Source organism: Urocampus carinirostris, chromosome 1, assembly GCF_059441175.1.
Source record: "Urocampus carinirostris isolate Australia breed hairy pipefish chromosome 1, RoL_Ucar_1.0, whole genome shotgun sequence".
NCBI classification, from domain to species: Eukaryota; Metazoa; Chordata; class Actinopteri; order Syngnathiformes; family Syngnathidae; genus Urocampus; species Urocampus carinirostris.
In genome coordinates, this window is record NC_142349.1 from 2,831,355 (window position 1) to 2,847,669 (window position 16,315).

The 16,315-nt window shown below is 38.5% G+C and overlaps 1 pseudogene; it reads right to left on the reverse strand.

The window, feature by feature from the left end:
- Positions 1–4,050: 4,050 nt before the first annotated feature.
- LOC148373245 (uncharacterized) lies at positions 4,051–6,312 on the reverse strand (annotated as a pseudogene).
- Positions 6,313–16,315: the final 10,003 nt, after the last annotated feature.

The window sequence follows — 16,315 nt, forward strand, 5'->3', positions numbered from 1 at the left end:
CATGTCTGGCGCGGTTGCCATGGCGCCCATCTGGCCCCGCCCATGGTCACCGGCTGACTCGCATTCACTGATTGCTTCTTGACAGTATTTAAACGCGTTCCTTTGAAGGATGTGTTGCTGGATCGTTTGTTATACCTGTTAGACTTTGCTGAGACTTCTGTGAGATTTCTGCAAGTTCTGTTTAATTCTGAGAAATACCTAGTCTGTAAATCTGCCCGCGTTTGATCCGATCCGATGTTTTTGAATATAAATAATGTTGGTTAATTGTTTGCAATTGTTCAATTATTTCAGCTCTTATTTTGACTACTTTAGTGCTGTTGTTTTTGCATTAGCTGTGTCCTAAGGTCCAAATTCAGTCTTCATCAGACTGGTTGCTCTGTGTGTGAATCAAGTGCAGCAATTGATGATTGCATGATAGTAAAAATGACAGGAATATGTATTTTAAAACATGCAGTGATGGAACTGTTCTACTCAGGTTTAGCGAGTTAAATATACAACATGCAAATAAAGCCACTCATATGAAGTATGCCGATGATGGTTTAGCTGAATAAACCAAATTACATACTGGTTATATACAAATCATTGTAGTCAGGTTTGATTCCGAGGTCCAGCATTGCTGTACGAGGTTTGCATGTTATCCCCTTTGCTAAATTGGTTTTATTTGATATTCAAGTATTATTCAGGAGTGTAGTCTTTACCAAGGAATGGTTGTGAGTTTGCATTGTTGTTGTTCTCTATATGCGCTGTGATTCGCTGGCAACCAGTTAAAATATTTTTGAGGGATAGTGTTTTCCTGTTTTAACATTTTTTATGGGTTAACTTATTTTTACACCTCAATACCAGTTGAGAAATATTACCCGAAGCACAGTTTTTGCACAAACTTCAATCAATCATTTGACATGTAAATATTATATGTATCAAAATATATACTGATATTTTGTTAGATTGAGCTGAAGCTTTCAAGGTAGTTCACATTTTTTTCCATTGTTTCTCGTCCGACTTGTCTGCTCGCCACTCCGGCTCATCTGCCCGCCACTCCGACTCTTCGACTCACTCGTCCGACTCTCCCGCAACGCCCGATCTGTCTGCTTGCCTGAAGTGCCTGTCCGCCTGTCAGACTCGTCCCTCTGTCCGCCTGCCATGCCTGTTTGTCGACCTGTGTACCTGCCTGATTCACCAGTCTGCCTGTCTGATTCTTCTACCTGCCGGTCCGACTCTTCTGCTCGCCACTGCGACTCATCTGCTCGCCACTGCGATTCGTCTGCCTGCCATTCCGACTCTTCGACTCGCCCGTTTGACTCTCCTGCAACGCCCGACCTGTCTGAGTCCGACTTGTCAGCTCGCCACTCCGATTCGTCTGCCTACCAGCCCGGTTCGTCCGCCTGCCGCTCCGATTCGTCCGCCCACCGGTCCTGCCTCTCCCCGTTTCTGCGTTTTCAGAGGCTGGAGTGGGGCCGCCCTCTTTGGGAGCATCGGCCCATTCTGGGGGGGGGCGATGTATTTTTTTTTTTTTTTTCGGGACCTCTGGGGCTGTCCCTTGAGAAGGGGATTCTGTCATGTTTGGCGCGGTTGCCATGGCGCCCATCTGGCCCCGCCCATGGTCACCGGCTGACTCGCATTCACTGATTGCTTCTTGACTGTATTTAAACGCGTTCCTTTGAAGGGTGTGTTGCTGGATCGTTTGTTATACCTGTTAGACTTTGGTGAGACTTCTGTGAGATTTCTGCAAGTTCTGTTTAATTCTGAGAAATACCTAGTCTGTAAATCTGCCTGCATTTGATCCGGTTTTGTTTTTGGTCTGATCCGTTTTGGACAACTTTTCTTTTGTTTGGATTTCTAATCCAATTCATGACCATCGATCCCCGGATCAAGTGTGCGCACCCTCCTCCTCTTCTCCCAATACATTGTGAGTTTGTCTACGCGAATGGGTCCTTTTTTCCTGTTCCCCGCTCCGCTACGTGACATATTTGGACAATTTTTGATCTTGTCTTGTAAATTGTTCCAAAGTTTGACTCCACACATAGACACACAAGTACTTTTTCTGGTGGGATTTTGAATTTACTACAGCCCCTTAAGTTATAACTTCCCTCTTTCCGAGTGAATACTTTTTGGATATTTTCTGGCACTATGTTTTTGTTGACCATCAATAGCAGTTATGAAGTGAAAAATTTTACTAAATCATGCAATTTTAATAATTTGGACTCCAGGATAAAATAATAGTATGATCACGATATCCTACCCTGTGTATGGTTCTAAATGCACGTTTAGGATAGGATAAAAAGGGGCTGCAGTGAACTCTTGTAATTATTGCGCGACTTCTGCACAATATGTTAAGTATGGCAGAACTAGAGAACAATATAATAAATACAATGCATCATAGTTTAAAAATAATTTGGCGTCATTAATTATTGAAATGCTTTCAGATACCTTAGTTTGGATGTGTCTGATGTATGTTTTCTAGCTTAATTTATTGTCTAATACGACCCCTAAAAACGTAATTTCTGATAGTGTCTATTGCAGCACCATCCATTTTTACTTCTAAATCTTGATTTGCCTTGCCATTACCAAATAATATTATTTGGTTTTATTTGAATTTAAAGATAATTTATTTATATCCATCCATACTTTTAGGTTAATTAATTCACGATTAATACAGGATACCAAATCAATATAGTTATCATTTGAATAAAAAATGTTAGTGTCGTCTGACACCTTTTCTTTATCCTTTAAACACTCACCACTTTTTGTGGAGACCCGGGTGCTAAATGAGGTGTAAACGACCTGATTTTTTTATTTGTTCACGTTCATGTTAGCGTAATCTTTCATACGGAAGATTACGCTAACGCGAACGTACGATTAGCCTGGGTTAGCTTCATGTTTACGTTCATGTTAGAGATTCAGGGTGTTGGAACGGATTAAAACGATTTTAGATTACTTTTAATGGGAAAAACGATTTTCCATGATGGACCAAATCAGTTTTCGAACAGGGTTCTGGAACGGATTATAGTCGAGAACCGAGGTTCCACTGTATATATAAATTAAATAACTTTGGACCCAGGATAGAACCCTGTGGTACTCCACAACAGATGTCCAAGTATTGAGATGACAACTCTCCCATTTTCACACATTGCTTCCTCCCCGTCAAATAATTTTGAATCCATTGCAAAGCCACGCCCCTGATGCCATATCTTTCCAGTTTTTTAAATGGTATATTATGATTAATGGTATCAAATGCTTTTTTTAAGTCAATAAATACCCCAACTGCTTATCTCTTTTTTTCTATGCTATGGGTGATTTCTTCTACTGCATCAATAACAGCCATTGTTGCTGATCTGTTTCCTCTAAAACCATATTTACTTTGATTGATCAATTTATGTTTATCTATAAATTTTTCTAGTCTATTATTGCAAAGTTTCTCTAATATTTTAGAACTGAGGAAGCAGAAATACTGGTGTATAGTTTGAAAAGATGTGCTTGTTCCAATTTTTGTTTATTGGTATAATTGGTATATTGGTATATATTTTCATTTGATTTGGAAATTTCCCTGTTAAAAATTGTAGATTACCTATGTAGGTTAATGGTTTCACAATGATATGTATAATTTGCTTAACTAGTACCATATCGGTATCAAAATTATCCATAGACGTTTTATTTTTTTACAGTTTTTTACCACGTCTAAGACCTCTGATTCTGTAACCCCAGCCAAAAATATGGTCTTAGAGTTAATTTTTATCAGTGACTCAAATTGCTTACTACTGCACTCTGGGATATTTGCAGCTAGCTCTGGTCCAACATTTACAAATCAACTTTTGAAATTCTCCACAATTTTATTTTATTCATAATTTTCACTGTTCTTATTATTAAAATAGTTTGGATATGTATTACTTACATTCTTTCCTTTTATTATACTATTTAATATTTCCCAAACAACCTTCATACTTCTTTTTTTATCATGTAATAAATTGGTATAATATAATTTCTTGCTAGATCTTAATATTCCTTTCAATTTGTTTTTATATGTTTTATATCAAAATTTGGCTTCCTAATTTCTCAGTTGAATACATTTTCTATATAAGGTGTTTTTTTCTTACAAGCATTATATAAACCCTTAGTTATCCATGGATGCTTTACAGATTTATTCTTAATATTGGTTTGTCACATTGGACAGTTTTTGTTATACTTGTTGGTGAATATTTCCAAAAATATGTCAAATGCACAGTCCACATCATCTGTACCATATATAGAATTCCAGTTTTGTTTAATTAAATCCTCAGTCCCTTCAGTTCTAACTCATTTGTAAATATATTCCATATTTGATTCTTGTCAAGTATCATACACTGTAAATACTGGTAGGTGATCAGAAATATCACAAACCAGTAAACCGCTGACTTTTGTAAATTCATTATTATTTGTAAATATATTGTCAATGAGTGTTGCACTGTGTGAAGTGATTCTACTAGGTCTTAATATTGTTGGGTATAAACTCATGTTGTACATTATATTACCATAGTCTTCAATGTTTTTATGTTTGTTTGTATTCATTAGATCTACATTGAAATCTCCACAGATGACTAATGTTTTGTTGCTTTTTGTTGAATATGTTTTTTCAGCCCAGTTTGTGAAGGTTTCAAGATTTGAGCCCGATCTATATAAACAACTGACGATAATATTTCTCCTTTTTTCATTTATACATTCTATTATAAGACATTCAAGTAAATCATCGATTACAAAAGATATGTTTTGTATTATCTTATATTAAAATCATTTGTGCACATATATAGCTACTCCTCCCCCCATTTTGTTTATTCTATTTACATAGTTCAAATTATAGTCATTTAATTCAAAATCAACTCCCTTTTTCTCATTGAACCACGTTTCAGAAACTCCAATCACACTAAATGGGTTCTCTGACTGATGTAGGTATTCTGTAATGTCTTCAAAATTTGTGTACATGCTTCCACTATTGAGAATTGAGAATTTCCCTTTAGATTTAACATAGGTATTATATTCATTTCCTGTATTATATTTGCAATTTTCGGTGGTCAGGATCGAATTAATCCAATTGTGAATTATTGTAGTCAGTGTGATCAATAATGCTCAGTTCCGGTAGATCATGGCCCAATGTATTTTGAATCCAAATGATTTTTGCTTTTTCTGGAGTGCCGTTTAACTTTATGTATACTTGATGTATACTCTACAATTTGAAGTCCAACTGATATTTTTACCCATTCCTACTTGCAAAACAGCTTGAGCTCAGTGCGGTCAGATGGAAAGCGTTTTGAACAGCACTTTTCAGTTCTTTCCACAGATTGTCAATTGGACTGAGGTCTGGACTTTGACTTGGCCATTTCAACACCTTGATATGTTTTTTGGTGAACCATTCCATTTTAGCTTCTGCTTTATGTTTTAGATCATTGTCTTGTTGGAAGACTGAAATTAAAAAGGCTGAATAATTTTGCACACCCACTTTTTCGTTTTTTATTTGTTAAATAAGTTTAAAATATCCAGTCAAGTGTGGTCCACTTCATGATTGTGTCCCACTTATTGTTGATTCTTCACAATCAATTACAGTTTTATATATTTATGTTTGAAGTCTGAAATGTGGCAAAAGGTCCCAAAGTTCAAGGGCGCCGCAATGTTTGCCTCTTACCGTGCTGCGTTCAAGTGGCGTAAGGAACGGATGAGACGTAGTGGCACAATAGGCATTGAACAGTGCGGATTGGCATAGTAGGTAAATGCGATTGTACCCAGGGGTCTGCTGCTCTTTTGGACTTGGTTAAGCTAAGCGGCATTAGCTCCCGCTGGCTTCGCTCGACAGCGTGACCACGTTGAACCCGGTTCCAAAATCAAGCAATCGGCCACCGTGGGCTTGTATTCGGACGCTAGCTCGGTTGGTCTCTGTGGTGCACGGCGTCCGAAAGTAGTTCTAGAAAACGAAGTTCAACAGAGTCAAACTTGTGGGGGTAAAATCAGTTTGTAGTCCACTCTAAATCCGGAACTAAACTGCGGGCCGCCATTGGTGACATTTCTATGTAAGCTGTATAAAAAAGTACAACATTGGGGACTTCCGGTGGCGCCATGTGGTAGACGGCAGCAAGGAAAGTAGCTCTGGCAAAAACCACAGCAAACTAATGTAACACCGACTAGGAAAAAGACAGAAAGGGGATAATTTGTAATTCATCTAAAAAAAACAACTCTTCAATAAAATTTGGTTTAGAAGGGGAGACTTGTCGAGGAAACTGGCGCAAAGGACAAAAAGAACGAGGGAGCAGAGGGGACGGCGCCGATAGGCGCCGGACACGACTCGGCCATTCTCGAAGAGATAAAATAAGGCAAGAACATACCGAAGCAGCCAGCCAGAACAAATTTATCATGGCAAGACTTGAGAAAAGCATCAAAGAGCTTTTGGAATGGACTGTGTTGCTGGAGCAAAAAGTGGAGCGCATGGAGGAGCTAAACGCTAACACAGAAGAGTGAACGGCGCGATTGGAACGCTCCACAGCCTTCCTGCTACAACAAGTTGCCAAATTAGCAACAGAATATGAGGATTTGGACTCAAGATCGAGACGCAACAACATTAGAATACATGGCATTCCAGAGGGTGCCGAGAGGAACGATACAATCGGGTTCATAACAGGCTTTGCTAGGTCGAACATTCTGACAACGGGGCACATGGACATTCGTATTGAGAGGGCACACCGCTCACTACAGACCAAGCCTCAAGGTAATACAGCACCGCCGCGAGCAATTATCGTGCCCTTCGTTGACTACAGAGTAAAAGAATCCGTGATGAAGGAAGCATGGAAACAGAAGGTAACGTATGAAGGCAAGACCGTTTACTTCAATCAAGACTACACCACGGTAATTTAAAAGAAGAGAAAACAAGTGAAGGGCGTCATCAAAAAGCAAAAGGAGAAAAACTAGAAGGCACAATCCCCATATCCCGCCCAGCTGAAGATGTTTTTGGACTCAGGAATAAAGAATTTTTTTACACTGATGGATGCAGCACTATTGCTAAAAGAAATTGGGATAGATGTGGAAGAAGACAATACGGAGACACTGCAGAGAATGATGGCAAAGAACATTGGGACTGGAACGAGAAGAAGGCGAAGGAACACCCCCATCACAGAAGGAGACTTACAAGCTCTCATGGAGCAAAACAAAGCTAAGTTCTGATTTGGGGTGAAGGAGTAATGACCGTTTCTGCCCTTTCTGTTACGTATTCAATAAGTTAGAAGTAAGTAAATTTATTATCTTTAAATTAAAACAATATCTTGTTTTTTTGTCTAGAGCTACACTAAAATATTTAGTTTGTTATAACTATGGACAACTGTACAAAAGTTGTTCCATTTCCAGGAGGGGAGCCACAACTCTCCGATTGGAATCTTGGAAGACATGTGTTTCTGTTTCATGGGTGTGTTATTTTTCTTTTTGGTGGGGTCTTATCTGTGTTTGCTAGTTAGTTTTTTTGTTTTTTCAATGGAGGTGTTAGTTCTTGATTTATTTTTTTGTTTGCTTCGAAAATCAGCGGGACTCAATATAAAACATGAGCAATCTAAATCTTGTTTCATAAAATGTACATGGGCTGAACCAACCCATTAGGAGAAAGAAGATATTGAATCAACTCAAACAATTGCAAAGCTCAGTAGCTTTATTACAAGAGACACATTTGACAGAGATTGAACATAAGAAGTTAAAAAGAGAAAGGGTCAACCAGGTGTTTTGCTTCTCTTATGGTAAGAGAAGGGATGAATGTATATCTCCTCTCAGATAAAAATGTAGAAGAGGAAATAAAGCAGTGTATAAAGGAATATTTTCAAATCAATGACAGCGGGGAGGTTTCTCCATCAATATTATGGGAGTGAGGGAAAACTGTAATAAGGGGGAAATAATTGAAATATCTTCTCGACTGAAACAAGCCCGATTAGATAATCAAAAAGAATTGGAGGATAAGATTAAGGAACTAGAAGCAGAACATAAAAGAACGCCAAATGAATCCAGATTGCAGGTATTAAAAGCAACCAGAGTTAAATTCGATGAACTTTTAACAAATAAGGCAAAAGGGGCTTTGCGTTTTACGAATCAGAGATATTATATAATGGGCAATAGAGCCAGTCGGTTACTAGCCTTCCAAATTAGAAAAGCTCAAACAAATAAACAGATAAAACATCCTATTTCGAAACAATGTTTAGCAAAACCCAAAGGTATTGCAGAAGCGTTTGCAGATTATTATAAAGATTTATACAGTGACTCGGAAAATGATTTGGATAACTGCACGGCACGAAACCTTTTGGAAAATCTACATTTACCAACTCTGTCAGGAGGGGATACATTGGAAATTATTCGCCCCATTACAAAACTGGAAATACAGGATACAATAAAAAACTTAAAGTTAAAAAAAACACCAGGAACGTATGGATTCCCAGGGGTGTTTTACAAAGGCTTTAAGGAAGAATTAACACCAGTACTACATAAAGTAATAAACTAGGCTCTAACAAAAAGGAGACCCCCCCAAATCATGGTCAGAAACCATCATAACATCCTGCATAAAGAAGGAAAAGATCCAATGTTGTAGATCAGTTAGTTTACTGTGTAATGATTTAAAAATTCTTACAAGCATAATGGTGTTGGAATTTCTTTTTAAATCAACACAAACTTCAATTAATCATCTGACTCCAATTTGTGACCTTTACCAATCACCACTCATCCAAACAATTTGCGCGCTCTTTTCTGCATAGAAAGTTCTCAATAAGCTGGCATTTTCACTCACGAGTGGATTTATTTCTAACACACAAATCAATACAGCTCTGCAAGCTTCTCCTTCCAACAGCCGACTCTCTTCCTTCTTCCAAGTTGCTCAGCAAAGAATCTCCTCCGCCACTTGGCTGGATTCCATTGGTCTCCCGTCCCGGAAGAATGGCACATCGACTCTGCCTGGTCGCGGGGCAGCCCACTCCCATTAGTCTCCCGTTCCCGGAAGAATGGCGCGTCACCCTCCTCCGCCTCGGCCCCCAGACAGCTGGTCACCTCCCTCTGGCTGAGAGCTGCGCCACGTCAAAATCTACTCCAGAAAACTTTTGCACTAAACACAGAGAGTCCAACAGACAAACCCAAATTGAAACTTCCATATTCCTTTAATGGCAAAAAGAATGCAGAAATTCATTGCGGGATTAATTAAAACAGATAAAACAGGGTTTATTCTGGGAAGACAAGGTGCAAACAATATTAGGAAGATATTAAACATAATTTCGAGCACAAAATATAAAGCCCAACCCTCAATGTTACTGAGCTTGGATGCCCCAAAACCTTTTGATAGGGTGAAATGGAGCTTTTTTCATCAAACGCTTATAGCTTGTGGCTTGCCTCAAAAATTTGTAGAGTGGGTGAAAATAATCTATAAAAATCCTAAATCTCGGTTTAGAGTCAATGGTCACTGTTCAGACTTCTTTGATCTTAAAAGAGGAGTCCAGCAAGGGGACTGTTTAAGTCCACTCTTGTTTGCAGTAAGCATAGAACCACTCGCGGAATTAATAAGACAAAATGAGCAAATAAGGGGAATATTGGATGAGGGAGAAGAAGAGCATAAAATATCCCTGTTTGCAGATGACTTGTTGGTAATGCTGAAAGGGCCCTCTCTATCAATACCACCACCGATGGCGAACCTTAAAATATATGGAGAAGTAGCTGGATATTTAAATAATGAGAGCAAATCAGTAGCAATGATGATATCAAGAAAATGTCCAACAGAGGTGATAGAAAAATTTGATTTCAAATGGACAAATAAAGGGTTCAAATATTTGGGGGTGACCATTGCACCACAATGCACACAACTGTTTGATGCAAATTATGGAAAGTTGATGAAAGAAATAAGGAAGGATTTGGAAAGATGGGAAATTTTGCCCTTAAGCCTTTTAAGAAGGATAGAAACGATTAGAATGAACATATTACCAAGACTATTATTTCTGTTTCAGTCTCTTCCTATTCTGATCCCGGCATCCACATTTAAAGTGTTAAATAAATTGATATAAAAATTTCTTTGGCAAAATAAGAAAACTAGAATAAAATAAAAAATCATTTTAGCTTCTAAAGATAAAGGGGGCCTAGACCTACCCAATATTAGCTCAAATTAAAGCTATTATTTTGTGGATGACTAGAGACAAAGATACGATATGGGTGGACATGGAGCAGTGGTCTTGTCCAAATGTGCCTGTGGAATCATTACCATTCATATTAGTAGTGATGTGGAAGAAGTTAAAAATCCAGAATGAATGGATTAAGGGAACTATTAAAACATGGTCAACAGTACAAAAAAAATAATAATATCAAGGTCTGTGAATAGGGCTACAAAAATTGTGAAAAACCCAGACTTAAAACCTGGGGTTATGGATGTAGGATTTAAAAAATGGGCACAAAAAGAATTGATGTTGAATACCCAAATGTTCAAACGACAGGCATTGAAATCGTTTGAACAACTCCAACAAGAATTCGACCTACCGAGGAATGATTTTTACAAATATTTGCAACCAAGGCATTACCTACAGCTACACTGGCTTCCTATTCAGCATCGCATCAGCTACAAACTGATCCTATATACATATATGGCCATTCACAACCTGGCTCCTCCTTACCTGTCCGACCTTCTCCAGGTGCACGTCCCCACTCGCTCCCTCAGATCCTCGTCCTCCCTCCGACTGTCAGTGCCCCCTGCCCATCTGAGCACCATGGGAGCCAGAGCCTTCAGTTGCGCTGCTCCCAAGCTTTGGAACAATCTACCTCCGGACCTCCAAAACTGCACACCTCTCTCCACTTTTAAGTCCCGTCTAAAAACACACCTGTTCAGGACTGCCTACAACACATAGCTTCTCCATTTCCTATGTTTTTATGATTTTATGTCTTGTTTTTATTTATTACTTCGCTTACAACTTTTTAAATTGTATTTTTTTCATTGTCTGTACAGTGTCCTTGGGTGGCCTGAAAGGCGCTTTTAAATAAAATGCATTATTATTATTATTATTACCTCCAGAAACATGATGAATGGGGAAAAAAATGTAAGGAGCCAACTAAAGTTGAGGAATTATTAATGTCATAATAAAAAGGAAAATTAATAAAGGGGGTTATCTTAAAATTCTATAAAGCTCTGCGAATGGATCTCAGTAATAATGAGATGGTTGTTAAGGAAAAATGGGAACAAGAAGCTAATGTAGTGATAAAAGACGACGAATGGGAAAAAAACCCTTGAAAGAGGGACACAAAATAACCAGCAGTCCAGCATGGAGGGAGTTTGAATGAAAAGTAAAAGTGTGATTCTTCTATACACCCTCTATCACTTCAAAATATAAAAATACCTCCAATCTATGTTGGCGTAACTGTGGGAGGGTCAGAGATTTCACACATATTTTCTGGAATTGCCCTGTAATATCAAATTTCTGGAGAAGTATTCAGACAGAAATAAAATTAATTATTGGTTGGGAGTTGCGGTTGGACCCAGTGACCTATGTATTAAGAATTTTGCCAGAAGAATTATTGACTGGACAAAATAAATATGTACTAAGGGTTATGCTTCTGGTAGCAAAGAAAATGATCACAGCTTTTCTGTCTGAAACCACAACCTGGCTGACAAATTAAAACAAATGTACGTTATGGAAAAAAATCACTGCAAGATGTCAACTGAAACTAGATCAATTCGAGAAAAGATGGAAGCTTATCACACAATTTTTACTTGATGTTGAAAACACCTCACCTTTTATTTTATTTCTTTTATTAACATTTTTTTGTTGTTGTTTCTTTTGTTATTTATGAGTATGTCAATTGTATGTATTTTTGTTTGTGTTGTTGTATGATGGATGCATCAAACCTCTGTCAAAGTGTGTGTGAGAAATAAAAGTTATAAAAATTAAAAAAAAAAAAAAAGTACAACATTGGTCCTTAAAATGAAGACAACACAAGCGTTTTTCACATTGACACGATTACATCTTGAGAAAACAGTGCCCTCTTCAAGGGAGCTTTGTTATGGTTTCTGTCTGCTCACACAAGGCTCAAACCCCAGTGTCTTGCAATTACATGAAGGTGCTACGTCACATAGCACTATCGATTAGATTTTTGGTTAATCATGGAACCCTATTTTGTGCTATTCTGTTGTGTATGGTGTTGGGGTAAGTAAGGGTGTGGGCAGTTAGGGTGTCGTGTGGATCTGCGAGGGAACGTTGATTCTGAGTTGACAGCTTTGTTCTTCCTCACTGACTGCCGGGTTGTTGGATTTTGTCGTCCATGGATATCACTTAGATATATCTATCCTCTATCCTCTCTCCTGACAACTTTAAGATGCTTCTGGGAGAAGGATATATCTAGTGATGGGGAAGTGTTTGTAAAGATATAAATCAAACAGCACACACACACAAAAAAAGGGAGCTATGATGATCTAAGACAAGGGTGTCAAACAAATTTTATCTGGGGGCCACATGCTAGGAAAAAATCCCTTGGGGCCCAGAATAGTACATTCAAGAGGAAGAGAGAATGAAAGAGAGAGAGAAGAGATAATGAAAGAGGGAGAAAGAGAGAGAGAAAAATAGAAAAATAAACCGCCCGCTTTCTTAAAAGTTTGGACACCCCTGCGATAGGAAATAAGCAATCCATATTGACAATGTTTAAGTGATATTTGCAGGGCAACATCTATATTTTACAACAGTTAATATTTTAGAAGAACAGGCATGTTTACAGGAGGAAAGGAGCACTACAGAAAATATATTTATTCTGCGCATCATGTGTGAGAAGTTTCAAAAACACCAAAGAAACCTCTACCACATCTTTGCGGATTGCAAGAAGGTGTTTGACAGAGTATGGCAAACCGCCTTGTGGAGTGACATGAAAATAGCAGTGAAATCAAATATCCAAATATCCATCCATCCATCCATTATCTGCACCACTTATCCTCAGTAGGGTCGCGGGGGGTGCTGGAGCCGATCCCAGCTATCTTCGGGCAGTGGGCAGGGGACACCCTGAACCGGATTGCCAGCCAGTCGTGGGGCACACAGGGACAGACAATTCGCTTGCTCATTCACACGTAGGGACAATTCAGACCAGCCAATTAAACTGACTTGCATGTTTTTGGAATGTGGGAGGAAATCGGCGTGCCCGGAAGAAACCCACGCAAGCACGGGGAGAACATGCAAACTCCACACAGGAGGTTTGATCTCACGACCTCAGAACTGTGCCGCACACGCGCTAACCACTGCGCCGCCGTGCTGCCCTGAAATCAAATATCAAACTCATGTAATGCTGCTTACTTCCATTTTCCGCTGCACTAGCAAGATATGAACTCTCACACAGTGCCAACGGTGTGTTACCAACCGACAAGCGGACTGCACTTTGTAAAGAAAAATTGCTAAATTACCTTTATGAAAAAGGGATATAAACTTGTAATTAGATCGAACACTATCTCAAGCGAAGAGTCTTAAACACAACCTACCAATCTCTGTTCCGGAAACAATCACTGCTTCTCTCTTCCTTTTCGTAAATGTCAAGTTTGCCCTCATCCTCGTCACTTGCCTCAACCAATGGTTTGAATTGACATTGCTTTATATCAATTCTCTGGCACTATAACTGATTTTTTTTTCTCTAGACGTATCTATCACAGACATTCTTTTGTCATTACCGGCCATAAATTCATAGTCAGACAAACTTTGTTTACTTTTATCGCTTTCTGTTTCGAAGCTTCCCTCTCATGTTGTGTTGATGGGGTCTGCCATTGAAAGTGTTGTGTTACTTCAATGATGTCACAGCTTTACAGCAAAAAAGGCAGATGGGTCAAATGTGAGACTAAATTTCTCAAGTCCCCTGGTGCGTGGAATATTTTGCAAAATATTTGCATAACAGAGGGGAGGAGCACTACACATTCTGTGCCTGATTGAAAAAAAAAATGTTTTGGAATATCTTTAAAGTTTAACCAAAATCACGATTAGATTTTGAATAAACACCTAACCCTAAAAGAGTCTGTCACAAACCTTGCAAAACATCTGCACCTCAACTTGCCTTTGATTAATTGGACTAGATTTTTCATATTCAGGTAAGTGAAAATCCTTGAATGTTTTTTGTTATTAATACAACGTCTAAAACATGTACATGTTTAGTTTCTGTGAAATACATTCATCAAAAGTTATTTTAACATATTATGTCAATTTTGCTATATGGCATCGTTGAGCTTTTTCGGGAGTCAAAATGTGCGAAATAGAGAATAGAATGGCCAGACGAGTGGATTTGAATTGTTTGGTTGGGGAAGATGTATGCAACCATCTGAATGTGGGGTGTTTAAATAAAATTGGTACATTGGCATGTTAATATATGCTTTACTGCTTCCGTTTTAGAATGCCACTAGTACAGAGAGGTCATCAAATCAGAGTGCAGGTTGTGATTTCTGCCATCCAGAGGGTGGCAGTGATTTTGAGATGGAAACAGACAGTAATGAGAGTGATGATAATTCATTTTTGTTTGGAGAATTTCTCTATATTTTTTTGTTTGTAATGTTTTACTTGTGGCTTTATGTATTTTTTACATGTTTATAAATGGATTATTTTCTGATTAGGTGAACAAAATAAAAAAGAGAGGACGGCCATCCTCTGTTGATAGGAGTGGGACGCCTTCCAGGTAGTCATGTGAACGACCCAACAAGTCATGTGGACACCCTCTGTTGGATGTGTGCAAGGACCCAATTGCAAATTTCCCACTGAAAACAAATAAAGGACACTGTAGGTTGTGATAAAGCAGACCTGGGCACTCCGGTCCTGGAGGGCCGTATGTTCTGCATGATTTTTGAGGTTTCTCTGATCCAACACAGGTGATTCCAATCACCAGTATCGTTAACGAGCACTTGCTAGCTTGCTAACGAGGTTATAATTTGTATCACCTGAGTTAAAGAAGAGCAAACTTCAAAATCTGGCAGGACGTATGGCCCTCCAGGACCGGAGTGCCCAGGTCTGTGATAAAGGGTACTCCACCCTGCAGTGTAGCAAATCCAATGTTTGCCTTTGCCTTACAGAGGAAAATAACTGTTTTCTGAACCATCACTTAAAATAAGTGAAGTAAAACGAGCAGAGAGGAAGCCAGTACAAGGGGATTAAAAAACTTTTTTTTTCTTTTGACTAAAATAAATATCAACAAAATATATTAAAAAAAATATTATGTGAGGTTAATTTTCATGTTATACTTTACACTGTTATGGGGTCAAGGGTGGCAGGCAACCCTGCAAAAAAACACTTGTTCTTTATGTTTGTTCAGGCATAGTGAGTACAGGTGCAGAAATCTTGCTCACCTCAAAGCCAAATGATGTCATATAATATATAATAATAATAATATAGCAACATTTTTAAAAAAACGTAGTGATACACATTCCTGGGATGGGCTCCAGCACCCCTGCGACCCAACTGAGGATAAGCGGTGCAGCTAATGAGATGAGATGAGACGTTTTCATTTCTGCATCAGAAGTCTTCTACAATAAAATCTGAAAGGTCAAAAAAATGCAAGTGATTTTCTTTATCCTGGCCTTACACAGAGGGCCAAAACTCAAACCACACCTCTGGTCGCGGGCCGAACGGGATAAATATTTATTGAATACACAAAAATAGAAAGCTGAATTTAAAATAGTCAAGAGTATGATTCCAGAATAGACAAACTTAAACATTAAATAAATTAAAAAACGTTGCTCTCTGTAAAAATATGTCAAAACTATACAAATTCAAAATAGGAAAAAAATTGAAATATCAATAGAATTTGTGCTTTTCACTTTGGGAAATTTGTTTTGTTGAAAAACATATACTGGTTCCCCATATTCTTCTTTAACTCGTTAATTTTCTGTATCTTCTGCCTGCATTCAGGTTTTTCAGCTTACTCTGATGTTTTGTCTTCTAGTACCATTTTACATTAAATTTCTTAATTACAGCCACATTAGCTCCACAAAGAAGACACATGGGTTTACTGGCAATGTCATTTAACAAGTATTCAGCCTCTCCTCGGTTTTGAAAAGCCGTGTTTTTCGTATCAACCTTTTGCTTGGCCATTGTGAGGGTTTAGCTTCCACGTAATCCACAGCAAGATAAATGTCACCCTGCTTTTCTCCGTTTAGCCTTCCTTTACACTGCGATGATAGAAGTTCATCCCTGGATGTCAAGTCTCCGTATCCTGACACTAAAGACTCATTATTAATGCACTTCTCCGACTTTTCAGGGCTGTTTGTCAGTAGCTAGTTTTAAAAGTGGCTGCGCTTGTCAGGCTACAGCTAACCCGCTTAAAGCGGGAATGTTTTCGGGAAGGCATTGTGGGATCT